Raw genomic sequence first — 14,512 nt, 5'->3', positions numbered from 1 at the left:
AACATCAACCTAACCCTAACCCTCACCCTAACCCTAACCCTAACCCTCACCTTAACCCTAACGCTAACCCTAAACCTCACCCTCACCCTAAACCTCACACTAACCCATACCCTCACCATAACCCTAAGGATAACACTAACCCTAACACTCACCCTCACCCTAAACCTCACCCTATCCCATACCCTCACCATAACCCTAAGGGTAACCTTAACCCTAAACCTCACCCTCACCTTAGCCCTAATCCTAACCCTCACTCTAACCCTAACCCTAATGCTATACCTAAACCTAAACCTCACCCTAAGAATGATGCTAAGCCTAATAGGAAACCTCACCCTAAACCTCACCCTAACATTTACCGTCAGCCTAACCCTCACCCTAACCCTATCACACAGCCTAACCCTGACCCTCAGCCTAAACATTATGCTAACCCTAACCCTAACCCTCAGCCTAACCCTCATCCTAACCCTCAGCCTAAACTTCATCCTAACCCTCACCCTCACCCTCACACTAACTCTAAACCTAAACCTAAACCTAACACTCACCCTCACCCTCACCCTAACCTAACACTATCCCTAACCCTCACACTAACCCTAAACCTCACCCTATACCTCACCCTCACCCTAACGCTAACCCTAACCCTAACCCTCACCCTAATCCTCACCCTAGCCCTAATAATAACCCTAACCCTCATCCACACACTAAACCTCACCCTAAACTTACGCTCACCATAACCTTAACCCTAAGCCTAAACCTAAACCTAACCCTCAACCTCAAACTCACCTTACCCCTAATTCTAACCCTAACCCTCACCCTAAACCTAACCCTCAACCTAACCCTAACCCTCACACTCATCCTAAACCTCACCCTAACCCTAACATTACCCCTCTCCCTAACCATCACCCTAACCCTAACCCTAACACTCAACCTAACCCTACCCATAACCATCACCCTCACTGTCACACTAACCCTAAACCTAATGCTAACCCTCACCATACCCCTAATCCCACCCACACCCTAACCCGATCCCTCACCCTCACCCAAACCCTCATCCTCACCCTAACCCTCATCCTCACCCTAAACATCACCCAAACCCTAACCCTCACCCTAACCCTGACCCTCACTCTCAGCCTAACCCTAACCCTAACCCTATTGCTAATCCTAACTCTCACCCTCATACTCACCCTAAACCTAACCCTAACACTCACCCTCATCCTCACCCTAACTCTAACCCTATCCCTAACCCTCACCCTAACACTAACCCTCACCCTATACCTCACCCTCACCCTAAACCAAACCCTAACCCTAACCCTCACCCTAACACTCACCCTAACCCTCACACTAACCCTAATCCTCATCCTCAAATTAACCTCACCTTAACCCTCACCCTCACCCTAACTCTAATGCTAACCCTAACCCTCACCTTCACACTCACTCTCAACCTAACACTTACCCTTACCCTAACCCTAACCCTCTTCCTCAACCTAAACCTCACCCTAACCCTTACCCTCACCATAACCCGCAAACTAACCCTAAACCTAAACCTACCGCTCTCCCTAACCCTCACCCTAAACATATCTCTAACCCTAACTCTAACGCTCACCCTAACCCTAAACTTGACCCTCACCCTAACACTCACCCTAAACCTTACCCTCACACTAAACTTATCCCTGACCCTAACTATTATCCTAACTCTCAGCAGAACACTCACCCTCATCCTAACCCTCAAACGGACCATAAACATCACCCTAAAGCTAACCCTCACCCAAATGCTAAACCTAACCCTCACCATCACCCTAAACCTCACCATAATCCTAACCCTCACAGTAACCCTAACCCTAACCCTCACCCTACCCCTAACCCCTACCCTCATCCTAACTAACCTTCAGCCTCACCCTCACCCTAACCCTAAACTTAACCCTAACACTCATCCTAAACCTAATGCTAAAACTAATGCTAACCCTAAACCTCACACTCATCCTAACCCTCACACTAACCCTTACCATCACCCTAACCCTAACCCTAACTCTCACACTAAACCTAAACTTCACCCTAACCCTAAACCTAATGCTAACCCTAAACCTCACCCTCACCTTAGCCCTAATACTTATCCTCACCCTAATCCTAACACTAACCCTAATGCTATACCTAAACCTAAATCTCACCCTAAGAATGATGCTAAGCCTAATACTCAACCTCAACCTAAACCTCACCCTAACACTTACCGTCAGCCTAACCCTCACCCTAACCCTATCCCTAAGCCTAACCCTAATCCTCAGCCTAAACACTTTGCTAACCCTAACCCTAAACCTAACCCTCAGCCTAACCCTCATCCTAACCCTAACCCTAACACTAATCCTAACCCTCACCCTCACCCTCACCCTCACCCTAACTCCAAACCTAAACCTAAACCTAACACTCACCCTCACCCTCACCCTAACCTAACACTATCCCTAACCCTCACCCTAACCCTAAACCTCACCCTATACCTCACCCTCACCCTAACGCTAACCCTAACCCTAACCCTCACCCTCACCCTAGCCCTAATAATAACCCTAACCCTCATCCACACACTAAACCTCACCCTAACACTTACCCTCACCATAACCTTACACCCTAAGCCTAAACCTAAACCTAACCATCACCCTCAAATTCATCTTACCCCTAAATCTAACCCTAAGCCTCAACCTAAACCTAACCCTAAACCTAACCCTCAACCTTACCCTAACCCTCACACTCATCCTAAACCTCACCCTAACCCTAATATTACCCCTCTCCCTAACCATCACCCTAACCCTAACCCTAACACTCAATCTAACCCTACCCCTACTCCTCACCCTCACTGTCACACTAACCCTAAACCTAATGCTAACCCTCACCCTACCCCTAACCCCTACCCTCATCCTAACTCTAACCTTCACCCTCACCCTCATCCTAACCCTAAACCTAACCCTAACACTCATCCTAAACCTAACACTAAACGTAATGCTAACCCTAAACCTCACACTCACCCTAACCCTCACACTAAACCTTACCATCACCCTAACACTAACCCTAACTCTCACACTAAACCTAACCTTCACCCTAACGCTAAGCCTACCCCTCCTCCTAACCCTCACCCTAAACCTAAACCTAAAGCTAATCCTCACCCTATCTTTCACCTTATCCCAAACCCTCACCCTAACACTCATCCTCACCCTAAACTTAATGCTAACCCTAATCCTAACCCTCACCCTAACCCTCACCCTTACACTAACCCACACCCTAAACTTCACCCTAATCCTAACCGTAAACCTAAGTTTCACCCTAACCCTCACCCTAACCCTAACCCTCACACTCATCCTAACCCTCACCCTAAACTTTAGACTTACCCTAACCCTACACCTAACCCTCAGACTAACCCTAACCTTAAACCTCAGCCTAACCCTTATGCTAACCCTAAATATAATCCTAAACCTCACCCTAAACATAAACCTAACCCTAACCCACACACTAAGCTTAACCCTCACCCTAACTCTAACCTTAACCCGAACCTTCACCCTCACCCTGACCCTCACCTCAGTCTGACCCTAACACTAACCCTATTCCTAATCCTAACTCTCAGCCTCACCCTCACGCTAACCATCACCCTAACCCTAACCCTCACCCTAACCCTAACCCTAACCATCAGAGTAACCTAACCTCAAATTAACCCTCACCCTCACCCTAATCCTCAAACTAACCCTAACACTTACATAACTGAAACACTCACCCTCACCCTCACCCAAACCTCACATTCACCCTAGCCCTCACCCTAACCCTAACACTAATCCTAACCCTAACCCTCAACCGACCCTCACACTAACCCTAAACCTAACCCTAATGCTGAACCTCACCCTCACCCTCACCCTAAACCTAAACATAACCCTCACCCTAAACCTAACCCTCACCCTTACGCTCACCCTATACCTAACACTAACCCAACACCACACCCTTACTCTAACCCTCACCCTAACCCTTATCCTCACAATAAACTTAATCCTAACCCTCACACTAACCCTAATCCTCACCCTATCCCTAACCCTAACCTGAAACCTCACCCTAAACTTCACCCTAACCCTTACCCTCACCCTAACCATAACCCTCACCCTAACCCTAAAATTCACCCTAATCCTTACCCTCGCCCTAACCCGCAAAATAACCCTAACCGTAAACCTACGGCTCACCTTAACCCTCACCTTAAGCATAACCCTAACCCTAACCATCACCCTAACCTTAACCCTCACCCTCACCCTAACCCTCACCCTAACACTTATCCTCACACTAACACTAATCCTAACCCTCACCCTAACAATCACACTAACACTAATCCTTACCCTATCACTAACCCTAACCCTAACACTCACCCTAACCCTCACCCTAAACCTTACACTCACCCTAACCCTAAAACTCACCCTCACCCTTAACCTCACCCTAACGCTTACCCTCACCCTAACCCTAACACTCACCCTAACCCTAAACCTCCCCCTCACCCTAACCCTCACCGTAACACTTACCCTCACACTAACCCAATCCCTAACCCTAACACTAATTCTCAACAGAACACTCACCCTCACCCTAACCGTCACCCTCACACTAAACATCACCCAACCCTAACCCTGACCGTAACCCTAACCCTACTCCTCACCCTAACCCTAACCCTCACCGTAACCCTAACTCTCACACTAATCCTAACCCTAACACTTACCCTCACCCTCACCCTCACCCTAACCCTAATCCTCATCCTAACACTAACCTTCACCCTCAGCCTCACCCTAACCCTCACCCTAACCCCAACCCACACCCTCACCCTACACCTCACCCTAACCCTAACCCTAACACTTACTTAAATGAAAACCTCAAACTCACCCTCACCCTCACCCTAAACCTCACCCTCACACTTGCCCTCACCCTAAAACTAACCCTAACACTAAACCTAACCCTAACCCTCACCATCACCTTAACCCTAACCCTAAACATAACCCTAACATTCATCCTAACCCTAACTCTAAACCTAATGCAAACCATAAACCACACAATCACCCTAACCTTCACCCTAACACTTACCGTCACCCTAACCCTAACCCTAAACCTAACACTAAACCTCACCCTCACCCTAACCCTAAGCCTTCCCCTCAGCCTAAACCTCACCATAAACCTAACCCAACCCTAATCCTCACCATATCCTTAAGCTTAAGGCAAAACCTCACACTAACCCTCACCCTAACCCTAACCCTAACGCTAAACCTAATCCTCAGCCTCACCAGTACACTCACCCTAACCCTTACACTCTCCCTAACATTTACCCACACCCTCACCCTCACCCTAACCCTAAACCTAACCTTCACCATAACGCTCACACTAACCCTAACCCTCAACCTCAACGTAACCCTCAACCTAAACTTTACCCTCACACTAATCCTTAACCTAACCCTAAACCTAACCCTCACACTAACCCTAACCCTAACCCTCAGCCTAAACCTTATGCTAACACTAAATCTAACACTAACCCTCACACTAACCCTAAACCTAAACCTAACCCTAACGGTGACACTAACCCTAACCCTAACCCTCAGGCTAACTCTCATCCTAACCATAACCCTAACCCTAATCCTAACCCTCACCCTCACCCTCACCCTAACTCTAAACCTAAACCTAACACTCACCCTCACCCTCACCCTAACCTAACACTATCCCTAACCTTCATCCTAACCCTAACCCTCAACCTATACCTCACCCTCACCCTAACCCTAACCGTAACCCTAACCGTAACCCTCACCCTAACCCTAAAACTAACCCTAACCCTCATCCTCACACTAAACCTAACCCTAAACATTACCCTCACCATAACCTTAACCCTAAGCCTAAACCTAATCCTCACCCTAACCCTAACCCTCACCCACACACTAACCCTCACCCTCACCCTCACCCTCACCGTAACACTCACCCTAACCCTAAACCTAATCCTAATCCTAAACCTAACCCTCACCCTCAAACTCAACCTAACCCTAACCCTCAACCTCACCCTCTCCATTACCCTCAGCCTAACCCTAATAATAACCTAATCCTAAACCTCACCCTCACCCTCACCCTAACTCTAACCCTAAACCTAAACCTAACACTCACCCTCACCCTTACCCTAAACCTAACACTATCCCTAACCCTCAAACTAACCCTAACCCTCACCCTAATCCCAAACCTAACCCTCACCCTCAAACTCACCCTAAGTCTAACGCAAACTCTAACCCTAACCCTCACCCTCACCCTCACCCTCAACCTAACCCTCACACTCAACCTAAACCTCACCCTAAACCTGACCCTAACCCTGTCCCTACTCCTCACCCTAACCCTAACCCTAACCCTCAACCTAACCCTAAATCTACCCCTAACGCTAACCCGCACCTTAAACCTAATCCTCACCTACACCCTAACCCTCAATCTCACTCTAAATATCAACCAAATCCTAACCCTCACCCTAACCCTAACACAAACCCTAATCCAAACCCTCACACTCACTCTAACCCTCACCCTAACCTTTACTCTCACCCTAACCCTTACCCTCACCCTAATCCTAACCATAAAACTCACATTAACCATAACCCTCACTCTAACCCTAACCCTAACCCTGACCCTAACCTTCACCCTCACACTTACCCTCAGGCTCTGCTTAACCCTAACCCTAATCCTATTCCAAGCACTAACCCTCTGCCTCACCCAAAACAAAACCCTAAACCTTACCCTCACCCTCACCCTCACCCTCACCCTAACCCTCACCCTCACCCTAAACATCACCCTAACCCTAACCCTCACCTTAAACCTAACACTACCCCTCACACTAACCCTCACCCTAACCCTAACCCTAACCCTCACCCTCACTTTCACTCTCACCCTCAGCCTAACCCTAACCCTAACACTTATCCTAACCCTAAACCTCACCAAAATCCTCCACCTAACCTGACCATAACCCTTGCCCTCACCTTAACACTAACCCTAACCCTAACTCTCACCCTAACCCTAACCCTAACCCTCAACCTAACCCTAACCCTCACCCTGACCCTCACACTAAACCTAACCATAACCCTAACCCTCACTCTAACACTTACCCTGACCCTAAGCCTCACCCTAAACCTAACCTGAACCCTCACGTTAACCCTAACCCTCATCCTAAACATAAGCCTCACCCTCACTCTCACCCTCACCCTAACCCTAACCCTCATCCTAACCTTAAACCTAAACCTAACGCTAACCCTAAACCTCACCCTCACCCTAAACCTCACCCTAACCCTTACCCTCACCCTAAAACTAACCCTAACCCTCACACTAAACCTAAACTGCACCCTAAACCTAACCCTAATCCTCACACTAAACCTAACCCTCACCTTAACCCTCACCCTAAACCTAACCCTCACCCTTACCCTAACCCTAATGCTAACACTAACAATCACCCTCCTCCTAACCCTCACCCTCACCCTAACTCTCACTCTAACACTTACCCACACCCTAACCCACAAACGAACCCTAACCCTAAACCTAACCTTCACCCTAACCCTCACGTTACCCCTAACCATAATCCTAACCCTAACCCTCACCCGAACTCTCACGGTAACCCTAACCCTCATCCTCTCCATAACCCTCACTCTAAACTTTACCCTCAACCTAACCCAAACCCTATCCCTAAACCTAACACTCACACTAAATCTAACCCTTACCCTCAGCCTAGCCCTTAGACTAAACCTAAACCTAACAGTAACCCTCACCCTAACCGTAACACTAACCCAAAACCTCACACTCAACCTCCACTTCCCCCTCAGCCTTACCCTTTACATAATCCTAACCCTAACCCTGAACCCCACCCTCACCCTAACCCCAACCCTAACCCTAACGCAAACCCTCACCCTCACCCACACCTAACCCAAACCATAACCCTAACAATAAACCTAACACTAACCCTCACCCTAAAACTCACCTTAACCTAATCTTAACCCTAACCCTCACCCTCACCCTCATTCTAACACTCACCCTCACCCTGACCCTCACATCACACTAACCCCCACACTAACTCGAATCCTCACCCTAACCCTAACCCTAACCCTCACCCTCACTTTCATCCTCACCCTCAGCCTAACCCTAACACTAATCCTAACCCTAACCCTCACCCTTACCCTAAACCTAACCCTAACACTCACACTCACCCTCACCCGCACCCGCACCCTCACACTAAACCTCACCCTCACTCTCACCCTCACACTATCCCTCAACTTCACCCTAAACATCACCCCAACACTAACCCTCACACTAACCCTAATCCTAACCCTCACCTTACCCCTAAACCTCACCATAACGCTCACCCTAACCCTAACGCTAACCCTAACCCTCACCCTCACACTAACCCACACCCTAACTCTTATCCTCACACTAACGCTAACCCTAACCCTAACTCTAACCTTCACACTAACCCTAACCCTCACTCTAACCCTATCCCTACACTTCACCCTGACTCTCATACTAACCCTAACCCTCAACCACACCCTAATCCTCACCCTCACCCGAACACTCACCCTCACCCGAACACTCACACTCGCCCTAACACTCACCCTCACATTAAACATCACCCTAACCCTAAATCTCACCCTAACCCAAAGCCTAAACCTCACCCTAAATCTAATCCTCAACCTAAACCTATCCCTCACCCTAACCCTAAACCTAACCCTAACCCTCACCCTTACCCTAACCCTAATACTCACCCTAAACCTAAACTTCACCCTCACACTAAACCTAAACCTCACCCTCACACTAAACCTAACCCTCAGCCTAACCCTTACCCTCACCCTCACCCTCTCCCTCTCCCTAACCCTCATCCTAACCCTAACCTTAAAACTAATGCTAACCCTAAACCTCAGCCTCACCCTAACCCTCACCCTAACCCTTACCCTCAACCTAAACCTAACCCTAACCAACACACTAAACCTAACCCTCACTCTAACCCTAACCCTAAACCTAACACTAAACCTAACCCTCAACTTAATCCTAACCCTACCCCTGAGCCTAACCCTCACCCTAAATCTAACCTTAACCGAAATCCTCACCCTATCAGTAACCTTAACCCTAACGCTCACCCTCAACCTCTCCTTCCCCCTCAGCCTTACCCTAACCATAACCATAATCCTAACACTCAACCTAACCCTCACCCTAAACCTATCCCTCAGCCTCACCCTAAACCTCACCCTAACCATTACCCTCAACCTAACCAAAACCCTAACCCTAAACCTAACACTCATATTAACCGTAACACTAACCCTCACCCTATCCCTTATACTAAACCTAAAACTAAATCCAACCCTCACCCTAACCTGAACCCTCACACTAACCCTAAACCTAAACCTAACCCTCAGCCTAAAACTCATCTTAACCCTAAACCTAACCCTAACCCTCAAGCTAACCCTAATCATCACCCTCACCCTAAACTTTACCCAAACCCTAACCCTATCCCTAACCCTAACCCTAACCCTATCTCTACCCGAACACTCACCCACACCCTAACCCTCACCCTCACACTAAACATCAACCTAACACTAACCCTCAACCTAACCCTAACCCTAACCCTCACCCTAACCGTAACCCTAAAAATCACATTAACACTAAGCCTAACCCTCACCCTCACCCGCACCCTCACCTTAACCCTATCCCTAACCCTCATCCTAACACTAACCCTCACCCTCACCCTCACCCTCACCCTCACCCTAACCCACAACCTCACCCTAATCCTCACCCTAACCCTAACCCTAAAACTTACCTAACCGAAAACCTCACACTCACTCTCACCCTCAACCTAACACTCAACCTAGCCCTCCCCCTAAAACTAACCCTCACCATAACCCTAACCCTCACCCTCACACTCACCCTCACCCTCACCCTAAACCTAACCCTAACCCTCACCCTAACCCTAACCCTCACACTGAGCCTAACTCTCACCCTAAACCTAACCCTACCTCTCAGATTAACCCTCACCTTTACCCTAACTCTAATCCTCACCCTAACCCTAACACTATCACTAACCCTCACACTAACCCTAACCTTAATACTGAACCTAACCCTCACCCTCACCCTCACCATATCCCTAACACTCACCCTAACCTAAACCTAACACTAGTCCTCATGCTAAAACTTACCCTCACCCTCACCCTAACCCTAACTCTCATCCTCACCTAAACCCTCACCCGAAGCCTTACCGTCACCCTAACTCTAATCCTAACCCTAACCCTAACCCTCACTCTAACCCTAAACCTATCCCTAACCCTCACCCTAACCCTAACCCTCATCCTACCTCACACTCAACCTAACCGTCACCCTAACCCTTACCGTCACCCTAAACCAACCCTAACCCTCACACTAAACCTAACCCTCACCCAAACTCTAATGTTACCCCTCACCCTAACCCTTACCATCAACCTAACCCTAACCCTAATCCTCACCCTATCCTTAACCTTAACCTAAAACTACACCCTAACCCTAACCCTCACCCTAATTCTAACCATAACCCTCAGTCTCACCGTAACCCTCTCCCTAACACTTTACCCTCACCCTAACACTCACCCTCACCCCAAAACTCACCCTAACACTCACCCAAACCCTAACCCTCACCTTAACCCTAATCCTAATCTTAACCTTGACGCTAACCCTCACCCTCAATCTAAACCTCACCGTAACACTTATCCACAACCTTACCCTCACTCTAACCCTAACCTTAAACCTAAAATTGACCCTAACCCTCAACCTAACCCTAAACCTCACCCTCACCCGAACTCTCACCCAAAACTTTACCCTCACCCTAACTCTTACCCTAAAACTAAACCTAACCCTCACATTAACCCGAACCCTAATCCTCAGCCTAATACTTATCCTAACCCTAAACCTAGACCTAAACCTCACCCTAACGCTAACACTAACCCTTAGCCTAACCCTCATCCTAACCATAACCCTAATCCTAACCCTCACCCTAACCCTAACCGGAAACCTAAACCTCACCCTAACCCTAACCCTCAACCTCAACCTCTCGATCACTCTCAGCCTAACCCTAAATCTAACCTAATCCTAAGCCTCACCCTCACCCTCACACTAACTCTAACCCTAAACCAAACCTAACACTCACCCTCACCCTTACCCTAACCCTAACACTATCCCTAACCCTCAACCTAACCCTAACCCTCACCCTAATCTTAAAACTAACCCTCCACCTCAAACTCACCCTAAGTCTAACGCAAACCCTAACCCTAACCCTCACCCTCACCCTCAACCTAACCCTCACACTCACCCTAAACCTCACCCTAAACCAGACACTAACCCTGTCCCTACCCCTCACCCTAACCCTAACCCTAACCCTCAACCTAACCCTAAACCTACCCCTAACGCTAACCCTCACCCTAAAACTAATCCTCACCCACACCCTAACCCTCACCCTCAACCGAACCCTCACCCTCACCCGAACCCTCATCCTCACCCTAACCGTCACTCTCACTCTAAACATCACCCAAATCCTAACCCTCACCCTAACTCTAAAACAAACCCTAATCCAAACCATCACACTCACCCTAACCCTCACCCTAACCTTTATTCTCACCCTAATCCTTACCCTCACCCTAACCCTAACCATTACCCTCACACTAACCGTAACCCTCACTCTAACCCTAATCCTAAACCTGACCCTAACCTTCATCCTCACCCTGACCCTCAGCATCAGCTTAACCCTAACCCTAATCCTATTCCTAATCCTAACCCTCACAATCACCCTCAACCTAAACCTAACCCTAACACTAACCCTCACCCTCACCCTCACACTAAACATCACCCTAACCCTAACCATCACACTAATCCTAAACTCAGCTTAACCCTCACCCTCAACCTAATCCTCACCCTAACCGTAACACTAATGTAAAGGAAACCCTCACCCTCACACTAACCCTCACACTAACCCTCACCCTCATCCTAGCCCTATCCCTAACCCTAACCATAACACTTACCCACACCCTATCGCTCACCCTCCTCCTCACTCTAACCCTAATCCTAACCCTAATGCTCACCCTACCCCTCTCCCTAATCCTAACTGTAACCCTAACCCTCACCCTCATCCTAACCCTCATGCTCACCCGAAAACTCACCCTCACCCTAAAGGATACTCTCACAATAAACATCACCCTAACCCTAACCCTCAATCTAACCCTAACCCTAACCCCCACCCTAACCCTAAACCTCACGCTAACCCTCACCCTAACCCTTACCCACAACATAATCCTATCCCTCACCCTCAACCTTACCGTCACCCTAACCCTTACCCTCACCCTAACCCTTATCCTAACCCTCACCCTAACCCTCACCCTAACCCTAACCCTCACCCTCGCCCTAACCCTCACACTAACCTTTACCCTCACCCTCACCCTAAACCTCACCCTAACCTTTACCCTGACCCTAACCCTACCCTAACCCTTAACCCTCACACTAACCCTAAACCTAACCCTCAACCTAACCCTGATCCTAACCCTAAACTTAAACCTAACCCTCTCCCTAACCCTAACCCTAACCCTCACACTAACCCTAACCCTCACCCTCACCCTCAGGCTAACTCTAATACTAAGCCTAACCCTCACCCTCAACCTAATTCTAACCCTAAACCTAACCCTAACCCTCACCCTCACCCTCAACCTAACCCTAAACCTATACCTAACCCTCAACCTAACCGTAACCCAAAACCTATACCTCACCCTCACCCTAACCCTAACCATAACCCTCACACTAAACCTCACCCTAACCCTTACCCTCAACATAAACCTAACTCTAACCCTAATCTTCACCCTAAACCTAACATTCACCCGCACCCTAACCCTAACCCTATTTCTAAACCTAAACCTTACCCTTAAACTCACCCTAACCCTACACCTAACAGTAACCCTCACCCACACCCTCACACTAACACTCACCCTCACCCTAAACCTCACCCAAACCCTAACCCTACCATTCACCTTCACCCTCAGACTAACCCTAACCCTAATCCAAACCCTCAACCTAACCCTAATGCTACCCATAACCCTCACCCTCACACTAAACCTAAACCTATCACTAACACTCAACCTAACCCTAATCCTCACCCACCCCCTGACCCTCACCCTCACTTAACCCTCACCCTCACGCTAAACATCACCCAAACCCTAACCCTCACCCTAACCTTAGCCCTAACCCTCATCCTAACCCTAACCAAAAACCTAATTCTCAACCTCACCCTATTCCTCACCATATCCCAAATCCTTGGTTAAAATAAACCCTCAACCTAAAACTCACACTAACTCTCACCCTCACCTTAGCCTTCACCTTAATCCTAACCCTAACCCTAAACCTCACCCTCTCCCTAAACCTCACTCTAATCCTTACCCTTACCCTACCCCTAACCCTAACCCTAACCATAACCCTCACAGTAACCATTACCCTCACCTAACCATAAACCTAACATTAACCCTAACACTAACCCTCAGCCTCACCCTCACCCTCACCCTCACTTTCAGCCCAACCCTAACCCTAACCTATTCCCAATCCAAACCCTCACCCTGACACTTACCCTAACCCTCACCCTCACCCTAACCTTCACCCTCACCCTAAACATCACACTAACCGTAAACCTCACCTTAACCATAACCCTAACCCTTACCCTAACCCTAACGTCATCTTAACGCTAACCCTCACGTAAACAAAAACCTCACGCTCACCCTCAACCTCACCCTCACCCCAAGCCTAACCCTAACCGTATGACTCACCCCAACCCTAACCTTCACCCTAACACTAACCCTCACCCTCCACCTCACCTTAACCTTAACCCTAACTCTAATCCTAACCCTCACCCTCACCGTAACCCTCACCCTAACCCTTATTCTCACCCTCACGCTTAGCGTAACCCTAAATCTCACAGTAAACCTAACCCTAACCCTAACCCTTACCCTCACCTTAACCCTCAACCTCACTCTAATCCTCAACCTAACCTTACCTTAACCCTTACATAAACTAAACCCTCACCCTCACCCTCAACCTAGTCCACACCCTAACCCTAACCCTAAACCTAACCCTCACAATAATCCTAACCATAAGACTCAGGATAAAACTTATCCTAACCCTAAACCTAAAACAGAACTTCACCCTAACTAAACCCTAATCCTAACCCTAACCCTAATCCTAACCCTCACACTAACCCTAACCCAAACCCTCAGCCTAACGCTCATCCTAACCCTAACCCTAACCCTATCCCTCACCCTAAACCTAATCCTAAACCTAACCCTCACGCGAACCCTAAACCTCACACTCAACCTCACCCTCACACTCAGCCTAAACCTAGAGCTAACCCTAGTACTAACCCTCACACTCACCCTAACTCTAACACTAAACCAAACCCTCACACTCCCCCTCACCCTCACCCTAACCCTCACCCTAACCCTAACCCTCACCCTCACCCCAACCCTCA

This window comes from Dipodomys merriami, unplaced genomic scaffold (assembly GCF_024711535.1).
Source record: "Dipodomys merriami isolate MVZ:Mamm:240054 unplaced genomic scaffold, mDipMer1.0.p SCAF_77, whole genome shotgun sequence".
Classification (NCBI taxonomy): Eukaryota; Metazoa; Chordata; class Mammalia; order Rodentia; family Heteromyidae; genus Dipodomys; species Dipodomys merriami.
This window is presented reverse-complemented; position numbering follows the sequence as displayed.